The following is a 20,443-nucleotide window of genomic DNA, read 5'->3' as shown; positions in this document are numbered from 1 at the left end:
CAGTCGACTGGGTAACTCAAGAGGTCGGAAGGTTCCTCCACCAGTAGTGTACCTCACAAACTGACTGGCACAAATTCCTCACATGGACGGAATACGCCCGCAACTCGCTCACGCACTCCTCCACTTGGCTCACTCCCTTTGAATGCGTCCACGGTCATCTAAGATGCTCCTAGTCTGCCTTTAGTGTTGAGGAATAGTACATTATAAAAGCAAGTGACAGTACATTATGTAAAAAACAAACAAACAAAAAAAAACAGTTAAATGAGTCATATAATGAGGATTTGCCAATTAAATAATGCTGTTTGATATGCTACCTGCATAGAAATATTACTGAAATGATTCTCTTAACAGTGTGATCATGTTAATTTATCATAAAAAAGGCAATTGGATTTATTGGTTCCAAATGCACTTTTTTGTCAATTGCACTAGTTTTAAACTGTACAATTTATAAATTGTTCTGTAAAGTTGTTTACATGGTTACTGTATTGTCAGAATATCTCAGCAATAATCACAGGTTCTAGGTTTTGTTTTGTTTTTTCTTCATAAAAACAACATTTTTTATTTTCTACAGCGTGCGTTTCAGAAGTGGTCAATCAACTATTATTTTTAGCATTTATCATTTACTAAACTATAGTCTTGTTTAGATTGTGTGCATTTTCCTGATGCCTCACGATTAGCGTAGGTATATTCGTTATACATTGTTGTATATTGCGCAAATAAAATCTTCATTTAACAGGGAAATGTTTCATAGCCTAGAATCACAAAAGCTCTCATTCCAGCCCTACTATGGCGCTCAGGAATAACATTAATGCAGCCGCAGTTTTGAATTGTCGGTTGAACTGTTGCTTCGTTTATCTTAAAGCAACGTTTTTTTTTCACTGACGGCATGTTAGTAAAGTGTTCAGCAACACTTTAACTGATAACACATGTTAAACAACTATGTTGAACAAAACTGCCATGAAATCGTTACATCAGCGCCTCGCTTCATAAACAAGTGGTCATTTCAAAGTGACAACCGTGTGCTAAGGCATCGCGTTTTATCGCTCCTTCAATCTGGCGTTCATTTCCCAGAGGAGAGGAGCACTACGACATAAGGAAAGCAATCGAGGACGAACAATTCATAAAGGTATTATGTCTACACATTGTCCCCCGTTAGAATTCGTCACATCGAACAAGCTCGTAACAGCAGATTCGCTGTTTGGCGCACACAATAACTGAACACTATTGTTAAATTAACATTATTGTTAATGAAGGCCAGGTGAGATGGGCACCTCGTCTCGGATTGTGTTCAGCTATTTAAAGCCCGGTTCGATTCAAGGAAATAGCTAGTCTTCCTTATTATCAGTCTCTCTAAACTTTTGTTTGGCTCTAATGGATGCATCAAGAGTCTCTGTGTTTGTGCTCCTGATTGCTGTCCTTAGTCTTGGTAAGTGTATTTTGGTGTTTCCTTTTTTCTTATGTGTTTCAGTGGATGACTTCTCCTGATAATCAACTTGACCACCCATCTCATGTTGTAGTATTAAGTTCTCCAGCCGAGCGACAGCAGCGAGGTGAAACTGGCTTGTTGCTATCACGAGTGATCAGAGACCACGAAGGTTTGAGTGCTCTTGACATTACGGTGTCTTTTTGGGATTTAACTACCAGGGCTCGGATGACCACTGTAGTTGTATCTGCAACTTATTTTGGCTAGGGTTAATGTCTACATCTTACAGCTACCTGTGTCGTGTCTGTTTAGATGCTCATGGTGACCTACTTCAGCTCCAGGATGAGGAAGGTGGCAGTTCAGCTTTTGAACGTTCTGTAGTGGTGAAGGGAGGAACTAAGGGTGTTTGAAGGTAAAGTGTAAGCACTGGAGTGCTCCAGTCTGTTTTGGAGAACCTGTGTAGTAGCAAACCACTCACTCATGTGGGTGTAATCCTCCAGGATTTGAAATGGTTCATCAAGGAATGTTCTGCTTTCAGGTGGTGTGAGTCTAAGGGATGGCGTTCTCTGCAGCTATTGCCCTGTGCTGTGAACTTGCAGCAGGCCACCAGTACATGCCATCTGAATTGTCATGTGGGTCTGCATGGTCACAGGCTCTGGCAATTGAGTCTACCCTACAAATGGTTTCTGAATAAATGTTCTCAAACTACTGGTCAACTTGCTTTCTTTTCCCAAAGACAAGTTTGCCTGGAGTGGTCTGGATCTTTTAAAAGCAGTATTTAAATTCCTGATTACATGAAGCCTACATTCCTGCCAATCTTGACTTAAATGGACCAAAAGACAGGTGAATTTACTGTTAATTCAGCTTGAATGAGTGGGGTGGATGTGTAATATGTCTGTATTTTGGAATGGAAGTACAGAAAGCTGGCTTTCTTTTGGCACAGAGGAGAGCTGGTATTCATAATGAGAGTTCAAGGCTGCAATGCCTTACCATGAACTACTTGGTAGCTTATTCTGTTACCATCATACATTGTTAACGGGCACAGTCATTCCACTGAATTGGTGTTGGCAAAGGACCCATTATCTTGGCCACTGTAGTGGAAACTATGCCAAAATTCACACATTCCATGTAAGAAAGCTCTCAAAACAAATGGGGTGGTTTATATGCACTGACTTGATCAATGTAAGGGCAGGTTTTTTTGTTTTGTTTCCCCCCCCCCTTTTAGTTGTACTACAACAAACAATCTTCCAGAAATGACTGACTGACTTGGGGCAAACATGATTACACACCACAATCAATGAGGTCTTGCCTGACCTTCCAGAGATGATGAAGGATATTCTAGAAGAGACCTTCCATTCCCTTGGGCTGGCGCCATATGATTTTCTGTTCAAGCCTGCAAAGTCCTGGTTGCGTGGGAGTTGAGATAGTAGGCGGCATTCAAGAGAAAGCTAAAATATAAAAGCATTCACATTGTATACTTACACAGAAAATTATTTATTTTATTTGCAGCCTAGGCTCCTGAAACCAGTAGCACTTGTGTTGATGCCTCCCCAGGACCACCTGCATTCTTGCAGTCACTTTCACCTACAAGTTAATTCTCAACCTCGTCCAACAGCTGCCAAAACCCTCATAAAGAATGGATGGATACCTTTATGATCCATGGGCTACATTCCCAGACAAATTGATGCGATCATTCGACAGAGGAAAAAAACCTACCTAGACCACGAATGAGAAAGGAAGCGATCTGGATTGTAGTGTGTGAGATGATGTCCAAGACTTTATGCATAAATCAAAGGAACTCTACTGATGGTGGCAAAATATCCTCCATCTGTGCAAGACAGAATAGAGACTTGATTGGGCTGGATGAATAAATGGAGATATTGGCTTGGTGCTAACACAAAATAAATATGTGAAGGATCTACTTCATGAAGAGGCTGAACAAATTTAACCTTACCCCTAATATCACCAACTACCAAAAACAAGGACTTCAATATAATTTATTAAAAACTGATGCAGTAGAATCTTTTTAAACTTGATCTGGTGATAGCCAAGGGCTGCCGTTCTCGCAGTCAAACTTGCCCTAGAGCAATGGAGACACTGGTTAGAAGGGGCTGAACACCCCTTCTTGGTATACACAGACCATCGAAACCTAGAGTACCTACGGTCAGCTCGATGACTCAATCCAAGACAAGCTAGGTGGTCTCCCGGTTTAACTTCACTGTGTCTTACAGACCCGGTTCCAAGAATCAAAAGGTAGATGCCTTGTCACAGATCTATGACAAGAGAGAGACCAACCCGAATCGAGAGACCATCCTGCCTAATAGCTGCTTCCTAGCTCCCATACGTTGGCGCTTCCAAGACGACCTGGAGAATGCTCTGAAGGATGACACTAGCCCAGAGGAATGCCCCCCAGAAAAACAATACATTTCAGCTTCCCACAGAGGAACATGACTAGAATGGGCTCATACGACCTTATGTAACGGACATCTGGGTATCACTCGCACCACGTACGTTTTGGTGGCCCTCCCTTCCTCACGATATGCGTGCGTTACATGATGTCTTGTGCAGTTTGTGCCCAGACACGCACCCATCGCACTATCCCTGCTGGAAAGCTACAGTCCCCGCCACATCGCCCCTGGACCCACATTGCAACAGACTTCATCACAGACTTACCTGCCTCTGAGAGAAACATGGTCATAATGCTGGTAGTGGACAAGCTGTCTAACATGTCGCCTCATTCCTTTTCCTCACTTGCCTATTGCCTTGGAAACCGCAGAAGCCATGTTCACTTATGTATTTTGCATATTTGGTCTACCAGAAGAGATCTGATCATGGTTCCAAATTTACATCAAGTCTGGAGGCAGTTTTGTAAACTAGGAATATAACTATGAATCTCTCCTCTGGTCACCATCCTCAGTCGACTGGGTAACTCAAGAGGTCGGAAGGTTCCTCCACCAGTAGTGTACCTCACAAACTGACTGGCACAAATTCCTCACATGGACGGAATACGCCCGCAACTCGCTCACGCACTCCTCCACTTGGCTCACTCCCTTTGAATGCGTCCACGGTCATCTAAGATGCTCCTAGTCTGCCTTTAGTGTTGAGGAATAGTACATTATAAAAGCAAGTGACAGTACATTATGTAAAAAACAAACAAACAAAAAAAAACAGTTAAATGAGTCATATAATGAGGATTTGCCAATTAAATAATGCTGTTTGATATGCTACCTGCATAGAAATATTACTGAAATGATTCTCTTAACAGTGTGATCATGTTAATTTATCATAAAAAAGGCAATTGGATTTATTGGTTCCAAATGCACTTTTTTGTCAATTGCACTAGTTTTAAACTGTACAATTTATAAATTGTTCTGTAAAGTTGTTTACATGGTTACTGTATTGTCAGAATATCTCAGCAATAATCACAGGTTCTAGGTTTTGTTTTGTTTTTTCTTCATAAAAACAACATTTTTTATTTTCTACAGCGTGCGTTTCAGAAGTGGTCAATCAACTATTATTTTTAGCATTTATCATTTACTAAACTATAGTCTTGTTTAGATTGTGTGCATTTTCCTGATGCCTCACGATTAGCGTAGGTATATTCGTTATACATTGTTGTATATTGCGCAAATAAAATCTTCATTTAACAGGGAAATGTTTCATAGCCTAGAATCACAAAAGCTCTCATTCCAGCCCTACTATGGCGCTCAGGAATAACATTAATGCAGCCGCAGTTTTGAATTGTCGGTTGAACTGTTGCTTCGTTTATCTTAAAGCAACGTTTTTTTTTCACTGACGGCATGTTAGTAAAGTGTTCAGCAACACTTTAACTGATAACACATGTTAAACAACTATGTTGAACAAAACTGCCATGAAATCGTTACATCAGCGCCTCGCTTCATAAACAAGTGGTCATTTCAAAGTGACAACCGTGTGCTAAGGCATCGCGTTTTATCGCTCCTTCAATCTGGCGTTCATTTCCCAGAGGAGAGGAGCACTACGACATAAGGAAAGCAATTGAGGACGAACAATTCATAAAGGTATTATGTCTACACATTGTCCCCCGTTAGAATTCGTCACATCGAACAAGCTCGTAACAGCAGATTCGCTGTTTGGCGCACACAATAACTGAACACTATTGTTAAATTAACATTATTGTTAATGAAGGCCAGGTGAGATGGGCACCTCGTCTCGGATTGTGTTCAGCTATTTAAAGCCCGGTTCGATTCAAGGAAATAGCTAGTCTTCCTTATTATCAGTCTCTCTAAACTTTTGTTTGGCTCTAATGGATGCATCAAGAGTCTCTGTGTTTGTGCTCCTGATTGCTGTCCTTAGTCTTGGTAAGTGTATTTTGGTGTTTCCTTTTTTCTTATGTGTTTCAGTGGATGACTTCTCCTGATAATCAACTTGACCACCCATCTCATGTTGTAGTATTAAGTTCTCCAGCAGAGCGACAGCAGCGAGGTGAAACTGGCTTGTTGCTATCACGAGTGATCAGAGACCACGAAGGTTTGAGTGCTCTTGACATTACGGTGTCTTTTTGGGATTTAACTACCAGGGCTCGGATGACCACTGTAGTTGTATCTGCAACTTATTTTGGCTAGGGTTAATGTCTACATCTTGCAGCTACCTGTGTCGTGTCTGTTTAGATGCTCATGGTGACCTGCCCCAGCTCAGACTACAGCTCCAGGATGAGGAAGGTGGCAATTCAGCTTTTGAACGTTCTGTAGTGGTGAAGGGAGGAACTAAGGGTGTTTGAAGGTAAAGTGTAAGCACTGGAGTGCTCCAGTCTGTTTTGGAGAACCTGTGTAGTAGCAAACCACTCACTCATGTGGGTGTAATCCTCCAGGATTTGAAATGGTTCATCAAGGAATGTTCTGCTTTCAGGTGGTGTGAGTCTAAGGGATGGCGTTCTCTGCAGCTATTGCCCTGTGCTGTGAACTTGCAGCAGGCCACCAGTACATGCCATCTGAATTGTCATGTGGGTCTGCATGGTCACAGGCTCTGGCAATTGAGTCTACCCTGCAAATGGTTTCTGAATAAATGTTCTCAAACTACTGGTCAACTTGCTTTCTTTTCCCAAAGACAAATTTGCCTGGAGTGGTCTGGATCTTTTAAAAGCAGTATTTAAATTCCTGATTACATGAAGCCTACATTCCTGCCAATCTTGACTTAAATGGACCAAAAGCCAGGCGAATTTACTGTTAATTCAGCTTGAATGAGTGGGGAGATGTGTAATATGTCTGTATTTTGGAATGGAAGTACAGAAAGCTGGCTTTCTTTTGGCACAGAGGAGAGCTGGTATTCACAATGAGAGTTCAAGGCTGCAATGCCTTACCATGAACTACTTGGTAGCTTATTCTGTTACCATCATACATTGTTAACGGGCACAGTCATTCCACTGAATTGGTGTTGGCAAAGGACCCATTATCTTGGCCACTGTAGTGGAAACTATGCCAAAATTCACACATTCCATGTAAGAAAGCTCTCAAAACAAATGGGGTGGTTTATATGCACTGACTTGATCAATGTAAGGGCAGGTTTTTTTGTTTTGTTTCCCCCCCCCCCCCCCCCCTTTTAGTTGTACTACAACAAATAATCTTCCAGAAATGACTGACTGACTTGGGGCAAACATGATTACACACCACAATCAATGAGGTCTTGCCTGACCTTCCAGAGATGATGAAGGATATTCTAGAAGAGACCTTCCATTCCCTTGGGCTGGTGACATATGATTTTCAGTTCAAGCCTGCAAAGTCCTGGCTGCGTGGGAGCTGAGATAGTAGGCTGCATTCAAGAGAAAGCTAAAATATAAAAGCATTCACATTGTATTCTTACACAGAAAATTATTTATTTTATTTGCAGCCTAGGCTCCTGAAACCAGTAGCACTTCTGTTGATGCCTCCCCAGGACCACCTGCATTCTTGCAGTCACTTTCACCTACAAGTTAATTCTCAACCTCGTCCAACAGCAGCCAAAACCCTCATACAGAATGGATGGATACCTTTATGATCCATGGGCTACATTCCCAGACAAATTGACGCAATCATTCGACAGAGGAAAAAAACCTACCTAGACCACGAATGAGAAAGAAAGCGAACTGGATTGTAGTGTGTGAGATGATGTCCAAGACTTTATGCATAAATCAAAGGAACTCTACTGATGGTGGCAAAATATCCTCCATCTGTGCAAGACAGAATAGAGACTTGATTGGGCTGGATGAATAAATGGAGATATTGGCTTGGTGCTAACACAAAATAAATATGTGAAGGATCTACTTCATGAAGAGGCTGAACAAATTTAACCTTACCCCTAATATCACCAACTACCAAAAACAAGGACTTCAATATAATTTATTAAAAACTGATGCAGTAGAATCTTTTTAAACTTGATCTGGTGATAGCCAAGGGCTGCCGTTCTCGCAGTCAAACTTGCCCTAGAGCAATGGAGACACTGGTTAGAAGGGGCTGAACACCCCTTCTTGGTATACACAGACCATCGAAACCTAGAGTACCTACGGTCAGCTCGATGACTCAATCCAAGACAAGCTAGGTGGTCTCCCGGTTTAACTTCACTGTGTCTTACAGACCCGGTTCCAAGAATCAAAAGGTAGATGCCTTGTCACAGATCTATGACAAGAGAGAGACCAACCCGAATCGAGAGACCATCCTGCCTAATAGCTGCTTCCTAGCTCCCATACGTTGGCGCTTCCAAGACGACCTGGAGAATGCTCTGAAGGATGACACTAGCCCAGAGGAATGCCCCCCAGAAAAACAATACATTTCAGCTTCCCACAGAGGAACATGACTAGAATGGGCTCATACGACCTTATGTAACGGACATCTGGGTATCACTCGCACCACGTTCGTTTTGGTGGCCCTCCCTTCCTCACGATATGCGTGCGTTACATGATGTCTTGTGTAGTTTGTGCCCAGACACGCACCCATCGCACTATCCCTGCTGGAAAGCTACAGTCCCCGCCACATCGCCCCTGGACCCACATTGCAACAGACTTCATCACAGACTTACCTGCCTCTGAGAGAAACATGGTCATAATGCTGGTAGTGGACAAGCTGTCTAACATGTCGCCTCATTCCTTTTCCTCACTTGCCTATTGCCTTGGAAACCGCAGAAGCCATGTTCACTTATGTATTTTGCATATTTGGTCTACCAGAAGAGATCTGATCATGGTTCCAAATTTACATCAAGTCTGGAGGCAGTTTTGTAAACTAGGAATATAACTATGAATCTCTCCTCTGGTCACCATCCTCAGTCGACTGGGTAACTCAAGAGGTCGGAAGGTTCCTCCACCAGTAGTGTACCTCACAAACTGACTGGCACAAATTCCTCACATGGACGGAATACGCCCGCAACTCGCTCACGCACTCCTCCACTTGGCTCACTCCCTTGGAATGCGTCCACGGTCATCTAAGATGCTCCTAGTCTGCCTTTAGTGTTGAGGAATAGTACATTATAAAAGCAAGTGACAGTACATTATGTAAAAAACAAACAAACAAAAAAAAACAGTTAAATGAGTCATATAATGAGGATTTGCCAATTAAATAATGCTGTTTGATATGCTACCTGCATAGAAATATTACTGAAATGATTCTCTTAACAGTGTGATCATGTTAATTTATCATAAAAAAGGCAATTGGATTTATTGGTTCCAAATGCACTTTTTTGTCAATTGCACTAGTTTTAAACTGTACAATTTATAAATTGTTCTGTAAAGTTGTTTACATGGTTACTGTATTGTCAGAATATCTCAGCAATAATCACAGGTTCTAGGTTTTGTTTTGTTTTTTCTTCATAAAAACAACATTTTTTATTTTCTACAGCGTGCGTTTCAGAAGTGGTCAATCAACTATTATTTTTAGCATTTATCATTTACTAAACTATAGTCTTGTTTAGATTGTGTGCATTTTCCTGATGCCTCACGATTAGCGTAGGTATATTCGTTATACATTGTTGTATATTGCGCAAATAAAATCTTCATTTAACAGGGAAATGTTTCATAGCCTAGAATCACAAAAGCTCTCATTCCAGCCCTACTATGGCGCTCAGGAATAACATTAATGCAGCCGCAGTTTTGAATTGTCGGTTGAACTGTTGCTTCGTTTATCTTAAAGCAACGTTTTTTTTTCACTGACGGCATGTTAGTAAAGTGTTCAGCAACACTTTAACTGATAACACATGTTAAACAACTATGTTGAACAAAACTGCCATGAAATCGTTACATCAGCGCCTCGCTTCATAAACAAGTGGTCATTTCAAAGTGACAACCGTGTGCTAAGGCATCGCGTTTTATCGCTCCTTCAATCTGGCGTTCATTTCCCAGAGGAGAGGAGCACTACGACATAAGGAAAGCAATTGAGGACGAACAATTCATAAAGGTATTATGTCTACACATTGTCCCCCGTTAGAATTCGTCACATCGAACAAGCTCGTAACAGCAGATTCGCTGTTTGGCGCACACAATAACTGAACACTATTGTTAAATTAACATTATTGTTAATGAAGGCCAGGTGAGATGGGCACCTCGTCTCGGATTGTGTTCAGCTATTTAAAGCCCGGTTCGATTCAAGGAAATAGCTAGTCTTCCTTATTATCAGTCTCTCTAAACTTTTGTTTGGCTCTAATGGATGCATCAAGAGTCTCTGTGTTTGTGCTCCTGATTGCTGTCCTTAGTCTTGGTAAGTGTATTTTGGTGTTTCCTTTTTTCTTATGTGTTTCAGTGGATGACTTCTCCTGATAATCAACTTGACCACCCATCTCATGTTGTAGTATTAAGTTCTCCAGCAGAGCGACAGCAGCGAGGTGAAACTGGCTTGTTGCTATCACGAGTGATCAGAGACCACGAAGGTTTGAGTGCTCTTGACATTACGGTGTCTTTTTGGGATTTAACTACCAGGGCTCGGATGACCACTGTAGTTGTATCTGCAACTTATTTTGGCTAGGGTTAATGTCTACATCTTGCAGCTACCTGTGTCGTGTCTGTTTAGATGCTCATGGTGACCTGCCCCAGCTCAGACTACAGCTCCAGGATGAGGAAGGTGGCAATTCAGCTTTTGAACGTTCTGTAGTGGTGAAGGGAGGAACTAAGGGTGTTTGAAGGTAAAGTGTAAGCACTGGAGTGCTCCAGTCTGTTTTGGAGAACCTGTGTAGTAGCAAACCACTCACTCATGTGGGTGTAATCCTCCAGGATTTGAAATGGTTCATCAAGGAATGTTCTGCTTTCAGGTGGTGTGAGTCTAAGGGATGGCGTTCTCTGCAGCTATTGCCCTGTGCTGTGAACTTGCAGCAGGCCACCAGTACATGCCATCTGAATTGTCATGTGGGTCTGCATGGTCACAGGCTCTGGCAATTGAGTCTACCCTGCAAATGGTTTCTGAATAAATGTTCTCAAACTACTGGTCAACTTGCTTTCTTTTCCCAAAGACAAGTTTGCCTGGAGTGGTCTGGATCTTTTAAAAGCAGTATTTAAATTCCTGATTACATGAAGCCTACATTCCTGCCAATCTTGACTTAAATGGACCAAAAGCCAGGCGAATTTACTGTTAATTCAGCTTGAATGAGTGGGGAGATGTGTAATATGTCTGTATTTTGGAATGGAAGTACAGAAAGCTGGCTTTCTTTTGGCACAGAGGAGAGCTGGTATTCACAATGAGAGTTCAAGGCTGCAATGCCTTACCATGAACTACTTGGTAGCTTATTCTGTTACCATCATACATTGTTAACGGGCACAGTCATTCCACTGAATTGGTGTTGGCAAAGGACCCATTATCTTGGCCACTGTAGTGGAAACTATGCCAAAATTCACACATTCCATGTAAGAAAGCTCTCAAAACAAATGGGGTGGTTTATATGCACTGACTTGATCAATGTAAGGGCAGGTTTTTTTGTTTTGTTTCCCCCCCCCCCCCCCTTTTAGTTGTACTACAACAAATAATCTTCCAGAAATGACTGACTGACTTGGGGCAAACATGATTACACACCACAATCAATGAGGTCTTGCCTGACCTTCCAGAGATGATGAAGGATATTCTAGAAGAGACCTTCCATTCCCTTGGGCTGGTGACATATGATTTTCAGTTCAAGCCTGCAAAGTCCTGGCTGCGTGGGAGCTGAGATAGTAGGCTGCATTCAAGAGAAAGCTAAAATATAAAAGCATTCACATTGTATTCTTACACAGAAAATTATTTATTTTATTTGCAGCCTAGGCTCCTGAAACCAGTAGCACTTCTGTTGATGCCTCCCCAGGACCACCTGCATTCTTGCAGTCACTTTCACCTACAAGTTAATTCTCAACCTCGTCCAACAGCAGCCAAAACCCTCATACAGAATGGATGGATACCTTTATGATCCATGGGCTACATTCCCAGACAAATTGACGCAATCATTCGACAGAGGAAAAAAACCTACCTAGACCACGAATGAGAAAGAAAGCGATCTGGATTGTAGTGTGTGAGATGATGTCCAAGACTTTATGCATAAATCAAAGGAACTCTACTGATGGTGGCAAAATAATCTCCATCTGTGTAAGACAGAATAGAGACATGATTGGGCTGGATGAATAAATGGAGATATTGGCTTGGTGCTAACACAAAATAAATATGTGAAGGATCTACTTCATGAAGAGGCTGAACGAATTTAACCTTACCCCTAATATCACCAACTACCAAAAACAAGGACTTCAATATAATTTATTAAAAACTGAGGCAGTAGAATCTTTTTAAACTTGATGTGGTGATAGCCAAGGGCCGCCATTCTCGCAGTCAAACTTGCCCTAGAGCAATGGAGACACTGGTCAGAAGGGGCTGAACACCCCTTCTTGGTATACACAGACCATCGAAACCTAGAGTACCTACGGTCAGCTCGATGACTCAATCCAAGACAAGCTAGGTGGTCTCCCGGTTTAACTTCACTGTGTCTTACAGACCCGGTTCCAAGAATCAAAAGGTAGATGCCTTGTCACAGATCTATGACAAGAGAGAGACCATCCTGCCTAATAGCTGCTTCCTAGCTCTCATACGTTGGCGCTTCCAAGACGACCTGGAGAATGCTCTGAAGGATGACCCTAGCCCAGAGGAATGCGCCCCAGAAAAACAATACATTTCAGCTTCCCACAGAGGAACATTACTAGAATGGGGTCATACGACCTTAAGTAACTGACATCTGGGTATCACTCGCACCACGTAAGTTTTGGTGGCCCTCCCTTCCTCACGATATGCGTGCTTTACATGATGTCTTGTGTAGTCTGTGCCCAGTCACGCACCCATCGCACTATCCCTGCTGGAAAGCTACAGTCCCTGCGACATCGCCCCTGGACCCACATTGCAACAGACTTCATCACAGACTTACCTGCCTCTGAGAGAAACATGGTCATAATGCTGGTAGTGGACAAGCTGTCTAACATGTCGCCTCATTCCTTTTCCTCACTTGCCTATGGCCTTGGAAACCGCAGAAGCCATGTTCACTTATGTATTTTGCATATTTGGTCTACCAGAAGAGATCTGATCATGGTTCCAAATTTACATCAAGTCTGGAGGCAGTTTTGTAAACTAGGAATATAACTATGAATCGCTCCTCTGGTCATCATCCCCAGTCGACTGGGTAACTCAAGAGGTCGGAAGGTTCCTCCACCAGTAGTGTACCTCACAAACTGACTGGCACAAATTCCTCACATGGGCGGAATACGCCCGCAACTCGCTCAGGCACTCCTCCACTTGGCTCACTCCCTTTGAATGCATCCACGGTCATCTAAGATGCTCCTAGTCTGCCTGTAGTGTTGAGGAATAGTACATTATAAAAGCAAGTGACTGTACATTATTTAAAAAACAAACAAACAAACAAACAAAAAAAACAGTTAAATTAGTCATATAATGAGGATTTGACAATTAAGTAATGCTGTTTGATATGCCAACTGCATAGAAATATTACTGAAATGATTCTCTTAACAGTGTGATCATGTTAATTTATCATAAAAAAGGCAATTGGATTCATTGGTTCCAAAGGCACTTTTTTGTCAATTGCACTAGTTTTAAACTGTACAATTTATAAATTGTTCTGTAAAGTTGTTTACATGGTTACTGTATTGTCAGAATATCTCAGCAAAAATCACAGGTTCTAGGTTGTGTTTTGTTTTTTCTTCGTAAAAACAACATTTTTTATTTTCTACAGCGTGCGTTTCAGAAGTGGTCAATCAACTATTATTTTTAGCATTTATCATTTACTAAACTATAGTCTTATTTAGATTGTGTGCATTTTCCTGATGCCTCACGATTAGCGTAGGCATATTCGTTATACATTTGGCTTTCTTTTGGCACAGAGGAGAGCTGGTATTCACAATGAGAGTTCAAGGCTGCAATGCCTTACCATGAACTACTTGGTAGCTTATTCTGTTACCATCATACATTGTTAACGGGCACAGTCATGCCACTGAATTGGTGTGTTGGCAAAGGACCCATTATCTTGGCCACTGTAGTGGAAACTATGCCAAAATTCACACATTCCATGTAAGAAAGCTCTCAAAACAAATGGGGTGGTTTATATGCACTGACTTGATCAATGTAAGGGCAGGTTTTTTTTGTTTTGTTTCCCTCCCCCCTTTTAGTTGTACTACAACAAACAATCTTCCAGAAATGACTGACTGACTTGGGGCAAACATGATTACACACCACAATCAATGAGGTCTTGCCTGACCTTCCAGAGATGATGAAGGATATTCTAGAAGAGACCTTCCATTCCCTTGGGCTGGTGACATATGATTTTCAGTTCAAGCCTGCAAAGTCCTGGCTGCGTGGGAGCTGAGATAGTAAACTGCATTCAAGAGAAAGCTAAAATATAAAAGCATTCACATTGTATTCTTACACAGAAAATTATTTATTTTATTTGCAGCCTAGGCTCCTGAAACCAGTAGCACTTCTGTTGATGCCTCCCCAGGACCACCTGCATTCTTGCAGTCACTTTCACCTACAAGTTAATTCTCAACCTCGTCCAACAGCTGCTAAAACCCTCATACAGAAAGGATGGATACCTTTATGATCCATGGGCTACATTCCCAGACAAATTGATGCGATCATTCGACAGAGGAAAAAAACCTACCTAGACCACGAATGAGAAAGAAAGCGATCTGGATTGTAATGTGTGAGATGATGTCCAAGACTTTATGCATAAATCAAAGGAACTCTACTGATGGTGGCAAAATATCCTCCATCTGTGCAAGACAGAATAGAGACGTGATTGGGCTGGATGAATAAATGGAGATATTGGCTTGGTGCTAACACAAAATAAATATCTGAAGGATCTACTTCATGAAGAGGCTGAACAAATTTAACCTTACCCCTAATATCACCAACTACCAAAAACAAGGACTTCAATATAATTTATTAAAAACTGATGCAGTAGAATCTTTTTAAACTTGATCTGGTGATAGCCAAGGGCCGCCATTCTCGCAGTCAAACTTGCCCTAGAGCAATGGAGACACTGTATAGAAGGGGCTGAACACCCCTTCTTGGTATACACAGACCATCGATACCTAGAGTGTCTACGGTCAGCTCGATGACTCAATCCAAGACAAGCTAGGTGGTCTCCCGGTTTAACTTCACTGTGTCTTACAGACCCGGTTCCAAGAATCAAAAGGTAGATGCCTTGTAACAGATCTATGACAAGAGAGAGACCAACCCGAATCCAGAGACCATCCTGCCTAATAGCTGCTTCCTAGCTCCCATACGTTGACGCTTCCAAGATGACCTGGAGAATGCTCTGAAGGATGACCCTAGCCCAGAGTAATGCCCCCCAGAAACACAATACATTTCAGCTTCCCACAGAGGAACATGACTAGAATGGGCTCATACGACCTTATGTAACGGACATCTGGGTATCAATCGCACCACGTAACTTTTGGTGGCCCTCCCTTCCTCACGATATGCTTGCTTTACATGATGTCTTGTGTAGTCAGTGCCCAGTCACGCACCCATCGCACTATCCCTGCTGGAAAGCTACAGTCCCCGCCACATCGCCCCTGGACTCACATTGCAACAGACTTCATCACAGACTTACCTGCCTCTGAGAGAAACATGGTCATAATGCTGGTAGTGGACAAGCTGTCTAACATGTCGCCTCATTCCTTTTCCTCACTTGCCTATTGCCTTGGAAACCGCAGAAGCCATGTTCACTTATGTATTTTGCATATTTGGTCTACCAGAAGAGATCTGATCATGGTTCCAAATTTACATCAAGTCTGGAGGCAGTTTTGTAAACTAGGAATATAACTATGAATCTCTCCTCTGGTCATCATCCCCAGTCGACTGGGTAACTCAAGAGGTCAGAAGGTTCCTCCACCAGTAGTGTACCTCACAAACTGACTGGCACAAATTCCTCACATGGGCGGAATACGCCCGCAACTCGCTCACGCACTCCTCCACTTGGCTCACTCCCTTTGAATGCATCCACGGTCATCTAAGATGCTCCTATTCTGCCTGTAGTGTTGAGGTATAGTACATTATAAAAGCAAGTGACAGTACATTATTTAAAAAACAAACAAACAAACAAACAAAAAAAAACTGTTAAATGAGTCATATAATGAGGATTTGACAATTAAATACTGCTGTTTGATATGCCACCTGCATAGAAGTATTACTGAAATGATTCTCTTAACAGTGTGATCATGTTAATTTATCAAAAAAAAACAAAACACTATTGGATTTATTGGTTCTAAATGTACTTTTTTGTCAATTGCACTAGTTTTAAACTGTACAATTTATAAATTGTTCTGTAAAGTTGTTTACATGGTTATGTATTGTCAGAATATCTCAGAAAAAATCACAGGTTCTAGGTTGTGTTTTGTTTTTTCTTCGTAAAAACAACATTTTTTATTTTCTACAGCGTGCGTTTCAGAAGTGGTCAATCAACTATTATTTTTAGCATTCATCATTTACTAAACTATAGTCTTGTTTAGATTGTGTGCATTTTCCTGATGCCTCACGATTAGCGTAGGCATATTCGTTATACATTTGGCTTTCTTTTGGCACAGAGGAGAGCTGGTATTCACAATGAGAGTTCAAGGCTGCAATGCCTTACCATGAACTACTTGGTAGCTTATTCTGTTACCATCATACATTGTTAACGGGCACAGTCATTCCACTGAATTGGTGTGTTGGCAAAGGACCCATTATCTTGGCCACTGTAGTGGAAACTATGCCAAAATTCACACATTCCATGTAAGAAACCTCTCAAAACAAATGGGCTGGCTTAAATGCACTGACTTGATCAATGTAAGGGCAGTTTTTTTTGTTTTGTTTCCCTCCCCCCTTTTAGTTGTACTACAACAAACAATCTTCCAGAAATGACTGACTGACTTGGGGCAAACATGATTACACACCACAATCAATGAGGTCTTGCCTGACCTTCCAGAGATGATGAAGGATATTCTAGAAGAGACCTTCCATTCCCTTGGGCTGGTGACATATGATTTTCAGTTCAAGCCTGCAAAGTCCTGGCTGCGTGGGAGCTGAGATAGTAAACTGCATTCAAGAGAAAGCTAAAATATAAAAGCATTCACATTGTATTCTTACACAGAAAATTATTTATTTTATTTGCAGCCTAGGCTCCTGAAACCAGTAGCACTTCTGTTGATGCCTCCCCAGGACCACCTGCATTCTTGCAGTCACTTTCACCTACAAGTTAATTCTCAACCTCGTCCAACAGCTGCTAAAACCCTCATACAGAAAGGATGGATACCTTTATGATCCATGGGCTACATTCCCAGACAAATTGATGCGATCATTCGACAGAGGAAAAAAACCTACCTAGACCACGAATGAGAAAGAAAGCGATCTGGATTGTAATGTGTGAGATGATGTCCAAGACTTTATGCATAAATCAAAGGAACTCTACTGATGGTGGCAAAATATCCTCCATCTGTGCAAGACAGAATAGAGACGTGATTGGGCTGGATGAATAAATGGAGATATTGGCTTGGTGCTAACACAAAATAAATATCTGAAGGATCTACTTCATGAAGAGGCTGAACAAATTTAACCTTACCCCTAATATCAGCAACTACCAAAAACAAGGACTTCAATATAATTTATTAAAAACTGATGCAGTAGAATCTTTTTAAACTTGATCTGGTGATAGCCAAGGGCCGCCATTCTCGCAGTCAAACTTGCCCTAGAGCAATGGAGACACTGTATAGAAGGGGCTGAACACCCCTTCTTGGTATACACAGACCATCGATACCTAGAGTACCTACGGTCAGCTCGATGACTCAATCCAAGACAAACTAGGTGGTCTCACGGTTTAACTTCACTGTGTCTTACAGACCCGGTTCCAAGAATCAAAAGGTAGATGCCTTGTCACAGATCTATGACAAGAGAGAGACCAACCCGAATCGAGAGACCATCCTGCCTAATAGCTGCTTCCTAGCTCCCATACGTTGACGCTTCCAAGATGACCTGGAGAATGCTCTGAAGGATGACCCTAGCCCAGAGGAATGCCCCCCAGAAACACAATACATTTCAGCTTCCCACAGAGGAACATGACTAGAATGGGTTCAAACGACCTTATGTAACGGACATCTGGGTATCAATCGCACCACGTAACTTTTGGTGGCCCTCCCTTCCTCACGATATGCGTGCTTTACATGATGTCTTGTGTAGTCTGTGCCCAGTCACGCACCCATCGCACTATCCCTGCTGGAAAGCTACAGTCCCCGCCACATCGCCCCTGGACTCACATTGCAACAGACTTCATCACAGACTTACCTGCCTCTGAGAGAAACATGGTCATAATGCTGGTAGTGGACAAGCTGTCTAACATGTTGCCTCATTCCTTTTCCTCACTTGCCTATGGCCTTGGAAACCGCAGAAGCCATGTTCACTTATGTATTTTGCATATTTGGTCTACCAGAAGAGATCTGATCATGGTTCCAAATTTACATCAAGTCAGGAGGCAGTTTTGTAAACTAGGAATATAACTATGAATCTCTCCTCTGGTCATCATCCCCAGTCGACTGGGTAACTCAAGAGGTCGGAAGGTTCCTCCACCAGTAGTGTACCTCACAAACTGACTGGCACAAATTCCTCACATGGGCGGAATACGCCCGCAACTCGCTCACGCACTCCTCCTCTTGGCTCACTCCCTTTGAATGCGTCCACGGTCATCTAAGATGCTCCTAGTCTGCCTGTAGTGTTGAGGAATAATACATTATAAAAGCAAGTGACAGTACATTATTTAAAAAACAAACAAACAAACAAACAAAAAAAACAGTTAAATGAGTCATATAATGAGGATTTGACAATTAAATAATGCTGTTTGATATGCCAACTGCATAGAAATATTACTGAAATGATTCTCTTAACAGTGTGATCATGTTAATTTATCATAAAAAAAGGCAATTGGATTTATTGGTTCCAAATGCACTTTTTTGTCAATTGCACTAGTTTTAAACTGTACAATTTATAAATTGTTCTGTAAAGTTGTTTACATGGTTACTGTATTGTCAGAATATCTCAGCAAAAATCACAGGTTCTAGGTTGTGTTTTGTTTTTTCTTCGTAAAAACAACATTTTTTATTTTCTACAGCGTGCGTTTCAGAAGTGGTCAATCAACTATTATTTTTAGCATTTATCATCTACTAAACTATAGTCTTGTTTAGATTGTGTGCATTTTCCTGATGCCTCACGATTAGCGTAGGCATATTCGTTATACATTTGGCTTTCTTTTGGCACATAGGAGAGCTGGTATTCACAATGAGAGTTCAAGGCTGCAATGCCTTACCATGAACTACTTGGTAGCTTATTCTGTTACCATCATACATTGTTAACGGGCACAGTCATTCCACTGAATTGGTGTGTTGGCAAAGGACCCATTATCTTGGCCACTGTAGTGGAAACTATGCCAAAATTAACACATTCCATGTAAGAAAGCTCTCAAAACAAATGGGGTGGTTTATATGCACTGACCTGATCAATGTAAGGGCAGGTTTTTTTGTTTTGTTTCACCCCCCCCCTTTTAGTTGTACTACAACAAACAATCTTCCAGAAATGACTGACTGACTTGGGGCAAACATGATTACACACCACAATCAATGAGGTCTTGCCTGACCATCCAGAGATGATGAAGGATATTCTAGAAGAGACCTTCCATTCCCTTGGGCTGGTGACATATGATTTTCAGTTCAAGCCTGCAAAGTCCTGGCTGCGTGGGAGCTGAGATAGTAGGCTGCATTCAAGAGAAAGTTAAAATATAAAAGCATTCACATTGTATTCTTACACAGAAAATTATTTATTTTATTTGCAGCCTAGGCTCCTGAAACCAGTAGCACTTCTGTTGATGCCTCCCCAGGACCACCTGCATTCTTGCAGTCACTTTCACCTACAAGTTAATTCTCAACCTCGTCCAACAGCTGCCAAAACCCTCATACAGAATGGATGGATACCTTTATGATCCATGGGCTACATTCCCAGACAAATTGATGCGATCATTCGACAGAGGAAAAAAACCTACCTAGACCACGAATGAGAAAGGAAGCGATCTGGATTGTAGTGTGTGAGATGATGTCCAAGACTTTATGCATAAATCAAAGGAACTCTACTAATGGTGGCAAAATATCCTCCATCTGTGCAAGACAGAATAGAGATGTGATTGGGCTGGATGAATAAATGGAGATATTGGCTTGGTGCTAACACAAAATAAATATGTGAAGGATCTACTTCATTTAGAGGCTGAACAAATTTAACCTTACCCCTAATATCACCAACTACCAAAAACAAGGACTTCAATATAATTTTTTAAAAACTGATGCAGTAGAATCTTTTTAAACTTGATCTGGTGATAGCCAAGGGCCGCCATTCTCGCAGTCAAACTTGCCCTAGAGCAATGGAGACACTGGTAAGAAGGGGCTGAACACCGCTTCTTGGTATACACAGACCATCGAAACCTAGAGTGTCTACGGTCAGCTCGATGACTCAATCCAAGACAAGCTAGGTGGTCTCCCGGTTTAACTTCACTGTG

At 41.7% G+C, this 20,443-nt stretch overlaps 3 long non-coding RNA genes across 3 annotated transcripts; all 3 read left to right on the top strand.

The window, feature by feature from the left end:
• Positions 1-1,329: 1,329 nt before the first annotated feature.
• Positions 1,330-2,091, top strand: LOC145658447 (uncharacterized). Its single transcript, XR_014124016.1, has 4 exons — positions 1,330-1,426; positions 1,518-1,595; positions 1,736-1,835; positions 1,962-2,091. It is a non-coding gene; the product is annotated as an uncharacterized LOC145658447 (long non-coding RNA).
• Positions 2,092-5,666: 3,575 nt separating this feature from the next.
• Positions 5,667-6,458, top strand: LOC145658437 (uncharacterized). Its single transcript, XR_014124006.1, has 4 exons — positions 5,667-5,763; positions 5,855-5,932; positions 6,073-6,184; positions 6,311-6,458. It is a non-coding gene; the product is annotated as an uncharacterized LOC145658437 (long non-coding RNA).
• Positions 6,459-10,022: 3,564 nt separating this feature from the next.
• LOC145658436 (uncharacterized) lies at positions 10,023-10,814 on the top strand. The gene is made up of 4 exons (XR_014124005.1): positions 10,023-10,119; positions 10,211-10,288; positions 10,429-10,540; positions 10,667-10,814. It is a non-coding gene; the product is annotated as an uncharacterized LOC145658436 (long non-coding RNA).
• The last annotated feature ends 9,629 nt before the right edge of the window (positions 10,815-20,443 follow it).

Source organism: Electrophorus electricus, chromosome 6, assembly GCF_041902795.1.
Source record: "Electrophorus electricus isolate QZ-2024a chromosome 6, ASM4190279v1, whole genome shotgun sequence".
NCBI classification, from domain to species: Eukaryota; Metazoa; Chordata; class Actinopteri; order Gymnotiformes; family Gymnotidae; genus Electrophorus; species Electrophorus electricus.
This window is presented reverse-complemented; position numbering and strand designations above follow the sequence as displayed.